This window comes from Aplysia californica, unplaced genomic scaffold (genome assembly GCF_000002075.1).
Source record: "Aplysia californica isolate F4 #8 unplaced genomic scaffold, AplCal3.0 scaffold00045, whole genome shotgun sequence".
NCBI lineage: Eukaryota > Metazoa > Mollusca > Gastropoda > Aplysiida > Aplysiidae > Aplysia > Aplysia californica.
Genome location: NW_004797315.1, coordinates 1,289,650 through 1,297,139, shown reverse-complemented (window position 1 = coordinate 1,297,139; position 7,490 = coordinate 1,289,650). Strand labels below are relative to the sequence as shown.

Here is a 7,490-nt window from a genome sequence, read left to right as displayed (position 1 = left end):
TATATATATACGCACATTTTGTGTCGTCCCGCTGCGCATATTCAGTTTGTACAACATTCACTATTCAAATTCAAACTCCTTTTGGAACTACAGAAACTAAACACTGTGGTAATCTCAATGACTATTCAAATTGAAACACTCTAAAAACTTGCTGGATCTAAACAGTGTTGACGTCAAGAGGAAAAATGATTCAACGTGTCGTGGGTCCGGAAACGACAGTCCATGAATATTTCAAACCCAGAGAATTACATTAGCGAGAACAAGCTTGATTCAGGAGAATGAGCTCTGAATACGTTTTGGACCCAGACGTCTGATTTGGGGTTTTAATCAGTCCCTCTCGTTAAACATTGGGGCTCATTACCAATTTGTCAAATATCGATACCAGTACGACACCGCGGATAGGTGTCAAGGAGATTTTTTTCTGGAGATCGGCATTTCACACAACCGCGGGCAAACCTGGATACCTCGTCCCACCCTGAGCAACTCGAGTTATGCTGCTGAATAAGAGTTCTATTATCTAAAACGTTATCCTACCCAAAACTAATTATTAATACTTGATGAGTTCGTTAATGGCGTCACGCAATCCAGATGCTCATACCGTAAGTTATTTCCTTACGCTTAACATGTCAAGTACTATCCAGAGGCGCCTACCATAACTTATTTCCTTACTCTTAACGGTTATGGCTTTTAGTGGGAGCTGGAAGTCTCACACTGATATTAATTTTAATATGGCACGGTCCCTGAAACTCAGAGGCATGGTGGGCGGAAAACACGCCACTTTCGATCTATGACGTCACTAGCTACGTGAGTTTGCCACTTCCCTGGAACTGGTAAACTTTGTAACTTTTCAGTACTCTCTTGGTATCAACAGCATGTGGCCATCTTTGCTTTCCTCTGTTGAAGAAAACTGAAAAGTTGTTCGGTTTCTGGAATAACTTTCGTATTTGAAGCTGAACTTTAATCGTTATCAAGCATAACAGATTCAACCATTTTACAAAACATGTATCTATGGACAAATCTAGGCAAGGGAATCTGAACTCTCAAAAACTCATTGTTCATTGTCAATGTATGGTTATCGTTCCTACTTTCAAGACTGTAAGGTTATTTAAGGGCTGGAACTCCGAATTCAACATCTGTCTCCGATAAGACCGAGCCATATGGGTGGAGAATCTTAAGAACTCCCCAATACTTTTCGAGTTCAAAACACCCCAGTTGCAGACTCCAGACAGTGCCTTCCACTATATTGTTATAGTCCAGCAAGATACCAACGGAGCAAATGATGTACCCTATAAACTCATTCAAGCGTTTGTTTAACAATGAGAGAGCAATTAAAGTTGGAGAATCAAAGATGAATGGTTGGTATTGCAAAGGTATGCAACATACATTTACAGGAATAAAAAACAATCAGAATAGATTTCATAAGCTGGACTTCATTTTAAAAAAGTGTTCTTTTTTACGACTCCATCGACTCAAGTCGGATCAAAAAGGAGATTAGGCCATTCCTAAAGGAAGGATTTCAGCAAGTTCTTATGCACATAGAATTGTAAATGGGCTGATATTCAATGTCATGCTCATAACTGTGCCTGAACTGCAATAGGGAACTGCTGCCTTTTCTTTCCCAATCCTAACTATAGTCATTCTTCTTCTACTTCTTGTGTATGTTTGTCACTCTATTGTAAACTGTTATTTCCGTGGTGCCTTGATAATCGAAGCAGACTTCGTGCTGTTGAGGCTAGAGAGGTGAGCAGAGTAAGCCTGATTCCCCGTTCGGACTTCTTTGTAGACGTCCACCCCTTGGCACTCATATAACCTTATACAGTTGCGAGCGCCGTGAAACCTTACTAAAACTAAAAATTAAGGGATAAACACCGTAGCCTCCCCCCTCACGGCTACACCAGCAAACACGGGTAAGCTAAACTCATCCTTTAGGGAAGCTTGATACCAATTAGCAGTGAGCCAGGTTTCGCTCACACTAGGAAAACAGAAGTGGGGTGGCTTTGTTTGTTTTTGTCTTTGCTTTTTATTATTACTTCAAAAAAATAGTTTTCTTTTTTTTGGAAAGGGTTGGGGGAGGGGGGAGGGGGGCGAAGAAGACTGCTATGTGTTTCCCCGCTCAAGCTCTTTTCACCGAAAGGCTCTGAAACACGTGGAAAAGCGGTAGAGCGGGGAAGGGGGGGGGGGATAGCTCAAAAGGCATGTGTTCGCTTGTCATTGGAAAGATCCAGAGCTCAATCTCCACCAGCGTTAGGCTTTTCTTCGTGGTTTCTACACATTCTGATCCACGGGTAGGTTGGCTCGGACAAATACTCTTCTTGGATAAGGTCAGAATTTTTGGAGGCTTCGTGTGGAAGTTTCGCAAAAGCCCTTTGCAATTCTAAAATAGCAAAAAGTAGGCCCTTCAGGCTGCTAGCCATACACATAGAAGTGAATTCCGACTCACAAACTGAAACCCTTCGGGTCAGTATAAGCATTATGAGTACTTTAGAAATCGGCTCAATACTGTCTGTCAGATAAGGGATAATTTTACTTTCTTCGAAGATAAAACACCTGGGCATCTATCTTCTGTCCCAGAATCGATGACCGCGGGAAAACGATTAACAACACCTGTAATTTTACGCGGATCTGCACCAAATTTGAGAGGGATTGTATTTGCTCATCCGCTGGCCATAATCTAGACTCAAATTCGAACTGGTCAGACGAGCACCACCCCATCAGCCATGTCTTGGAGTAACCCAGAAAAGACTTTTTGTGTTACAAAGTACGTTGAATCCAAGTCCGACGAGAAGCTTCAAGTCTGTTAATACGGGTAATCTGACATTTTTTCCTTTTTCATCTCAGCATAATAACGTCTTCACGACGGCAGCTCAGTTGCAACCAAGCTAGCAATGATCAAATGTGCGCTGTAGCGTGTAAGTTTTCAGACATAAAATGTTTACTCTGATTGTTACAAAAAGATTTATGAATAATGTATCTCTTTATTTATAGTCATTATTCAAAGAAAAACGGAACGGACTCGTGCAAAATGCCCTTTTTTTGCCCTGCAACCGGAGGAAGGCACAAGAGCGTTGCGACCTTTTTTTTGTGTGCCTTTGATCAACATTTTACAATAAAATCAACACAGAAATGTGTTTTTACATGTTCATAAAAGGTTCTGAGGCAAAGCCCCCCCCCCCATAAAAGCAGAAGAAAAACTGATAACACTTGCCAAAGAAAGGGAAAAAAGCCGGTTTCTTTGATCGCTTTATTTTGACGAACGTCTGATTTCAACCACGTTAATTACATTTAAAAGCATGAAAACGAAATCATGCGGAACCCATGAAGTTAGGTGGACTAGAAGTGTTCGTTTAATGTCTTATAATTGAAGTACATGATGTATTGTCGAGAGAGATCTATACACGGGTCGTTCAAAAAGTTTTGCCTCCAAGTTCATAATTTTTTTTATTACTGATGCTACATACAAAAGTTATACACCAAATGAAAGCTTAGGATGTTTGCTACATAACTGCACCTTTACTTTTCAACATAGTCGCCTTCATTGTCGATGCAGATCCGCCAACGTCGAATAAGTTGTCGCATGCCGTCGGCGAAAAATTCATGTTGTTTTCCTCTGAACCAGCGACGGAAATCTTCTTGAACTTCATCGTCATCTGCTTAACGTTTTTCTTTGAGGTACTCCTTCAACTTAGGAAAAAGATAAAAGTCAGATGGAGCAAGGTCTGGACTGTATGATGGGTGCGGAAATGTCTCTTGAAATCTGAGACTTTTCATGGCTTCTTGAGTTTGTCGACTCCTGTGTGGAAGGGCATTGTCGTGGTGCAAAATTGCATTTTTTCCCGGGCCGAACTCGCGGCAGCCGTGCTGTAAGTTTTCTCAGGGTCTCAATATATCGTTCAGAGTTGATAGTGGAGCCCTGTTCCGAAAATTCCGTATGAATCAGACTATCGCAGTCCCAAACCACTGTCATAAGCACTTTCTTAGCAGATGAAACAACTTTGAACTTCTTGGGGCTAGGTGAGCCAGTGTGCCTGTATTCTTTCGATTGTCTTTTGTTCTCTGGGTCATAATGGTGCACCCAAGTCTCGTCTCCTGTAACTATATACGGCGTAAGAAAGCTTCACCTTCATCGGTATAACGAGCACGCAGTTCATCACTAACTAGACTTCGGTTAAATTTCAGCTCGGGTGACAACATGTGGAGAACCCGCCATGCACACACTTTCCTGTAACCCAACACATCAGGGATAATACACAGAGCACTCCCTAGCATTTCACTGACATCTCTTACTTTGATCCGCCGTTTGCTTGAATGATCTCATCCACTCTCTCCTGGTGTTGAACATCACTGGCAGAGTTGGGACGACCATATCGAGCTTGGACATGGAAATCTGTCTCTGCTGGACTGGTTTCAGCGAACTCCTTTACCCATTTTCAAACAGTACTTACATCTACACATGCTCCACCATAGACAAGCTTCATTCGCCTTTGAATTTCAATGGAAGCAGCTCCTTCTGCAGTAAGGAACTCAATAACAGCTCTTTGCTTTAAGCGCACATTCATAGATTTGCTGGACGCAATTATCTCGGCGACAATGTACCCTTCATTGATGTAAACAGCAATAGCATAAAGGTGTGACATCATAGTATAATTCTGTTTTTGGGTCTGAGAGTATACATATTGAAAGTCAATTGTGTACAAATTTCATGAAGATATCTTGAATAGTTTAGAAGTTATTGAAGAGGAGGCAAAACTTTTTGAACGACCCTCTTAGTTAGGGATACTTTTCAAATAAGTTTCAATGGCTAAGCGACGGTGAATTTGGCTAAAATGATTTTTCAAATAAAGGTGTTTGGACACATGCATATTAGGTTATGATTTCACAAAAGATAAGATAACGATTTTGAAAAATATTATGAATGTTTAAGATAAACCGGCTCATTATCTGGGTGTTGTATTTTTAAACTAAATGTGGTCAATATATTATTATTGCACACAAATAAAATTAGCATATGCGTAAGTGAAAAAATTATCAAACGAAGATGAAAAACGTAGGCTATTCCTCCACAAAAAAGAAAAGAAATTGAGAGCTTCCACAGATTACAGAATACAAACTGAAAATATATTAGTTATAGAAAAATACTTCTCACCTTTTGAAATTCTGTTTCGGAATGGAAAATGCCAGTCAACTAGAAGAAAAAAAACAGGCTTGAAAAGTGTCCAACTTCAATACAAAAAAAAAATGTAATTGAGAAAACACGTTTCTATTAATAAGCTCACAAAGCAGTGTATTTCTTTTATTTGATAAAAAAAAGAAAGGAAAAGAAAACAAGATTAGCAGGGCACAATTAGAATGTCAGTAAAAAAAGTAGAAATATCCTTCTCGTGTGATTGTCGACAGTTCGGTCTCCTAAATATCCTCCTCGTGTGACTGTCGACAGTTCGGTCTCCTAAATAATATCCTTCTCGTGTGATTGTCGACAGTTCGGTCTCCTAAACACTAACAGGACAGAACTTTGCCCTCCGGGTACTCGTTGCTTTCCAGTTGATTTTTTCTTTAATCTCCAAAGTTGAATGAAACGTTATACAAATGAGACGGCAGGACGCTTGGGCCACACCACAGGGTTCTCACAGACATAAACGCTAAGTGCTACGTGGTCGAGTTTGCTTGCTTTCTTCACCAAGAAGCCGGTGTAAAATGATGGGTCGCACTGGATAATACGCTGGGAAACACAAAACGACGAAGAAAGGGTGCGGTGGGGAAAAGGGATTACGCGTAGTAAAGGGGTACGACAAACTGTCGAGAGAAAGAGGGGTGGTTTGGGGGGTGGGGGTGGGAGGGGGGAAGTGCAGGTATGGGAATTGACATGCATCTCTCTCTCTCTCTCTCTCTCTCTCTCTCTCTCTCTCTCTCTCTCTCTCTCTCTCCCTCTCTCTCTCTCTCTTTCTCTCTCTTTATCTCCCTCCCTCCTCCCCCCTCTCTCTCTGAATTTTCCCATCTCCCTCCCTCTTTATCTCAAACCATCTCTACCCCTTTGTTTCTCCACGTAAAAGGTGTTTAGCCAAAGACAAAATGAGAAGAAAAAAAATTTGACCATCGACAATAAAAACAGGCCGATTTTTTTTTCATTTTATTGTTTTAATGAGTGCTTGATTTCACCACGATGCCTCACAACACCCCCAACCCCAACACACACACAAACACACACACACATACACACACACACACACACACACACACATCTATTTGTGTGTATGTATGTATGTGTGTGTGCGCGTGTCTCTGTGTGTATGTGTGAGAGAGAGAGAGAGAGAGAGAGAGAGAGAGAGAGAGAGAGAGAGAGAGAGAGAGAGAGAGAGAGAGAGAGAGAGAGAAAATGCCTTTGTGTGTGCACGTGTATAACTTTCTTACAGAATAAATATCACACATGCACAGGGGCGGCTGGTGGTTTGTAGACCCCCCCCCCCCTTTCATGGCTTCTGCGCATGCGTTACTCGTAAGCGCTTTCGGTGAAATGTCATATCCAGGTCAGAGGTCAGAGAACAATGATGGTTGATGTCAACAATGCTAAAGCCTTGTACGCCTAATAGACATGCGACTACACAGTGGGCGTAAACAGGGCTACGATTGGTTGAAGCTTTGACCCATGGATACATGGTACATATTACAAAATTGGGATTGTTTCGCTTGCTATCCTACTGTGGGAGAGAGAGAGAGAGAAAGAAAGAGAGAGAGAGAGAGAGAGAGAGAGAGAGAGAGAGAGAGAGAGAGAGAGATGTCTGTGCGCCATGATATACGTCAGCAAAGGAGTCTGCAGAGGTGTCTGTGATACTACTGTTGTGAAAGCGAAGAAGCGAAGGTAAACACACGGCTGTAGAAGTGAAAACGAAACTAAACGTGTGGTTTGGCATTTCACCGGAAACGCGGACGAGTAACGTATGCGCGAAAGCCATGTTGACGTTCGGTCTGTGAGGGCATGTTAACCAATGACGCTGTTCCCATGCAGATGAAGTCTAGAATCAGGTACAGTACACTGTACTAACCACTTACACATTGAACAAATTCAGCACACAGCAATTTCCGATGTATTGTTTCAGGCTTAGACTCTGACAGGCGAACGGAGCGCCCCCCTTTCCTCGTTAAAATTCCCTCTGCTAGATAGAACTAAATATATTTCAACTGGGCGGAACACATGATCGATGACCCAGGGTCTTTGCCAAGTAAGGTAACTCCGGGAAATGGGCGCGAAGAGAAAACAAAATAGAACTATGGATGGCTTAACATTCTTTTAATGTTTTTTTGTAAAATTTGGTAAGTGTTTTACAGTGCTTGCAACTGCATAAGGTCATATGAGTGTGCGGGACACACCTAAACATATTCAGTTGGAAGGACATTTGAATTTTGCCCGTGTGGCGGCCGAAGCCTACTCTTATCGATTTTGGGACCACCAAGAGATCTTTAACCTGCGCCGCTTGAACACGAGACCTCCGAGATTT

At 41.8% G+C, this 7,490-nt stretch overlaps 1 protein-coding gene across 1 annotated transcript in view; it reads right to left on the bottom strand.

The window, feature by feature from the left end:
- Window positions 1-5,754, bottom strand: part of LOC101856080 — a gene marked incomplete in the record, with an annotated part of 42,424 nt that extends 36,670 nt beyond the window's left edge. The window contains 1 exon segment of the mRNA XM_013079239.2: window positions 5,144-5,754.
- Between the last annotated feature and the right edge of the window lie 1,736 nt (window positions 5,755-7,490).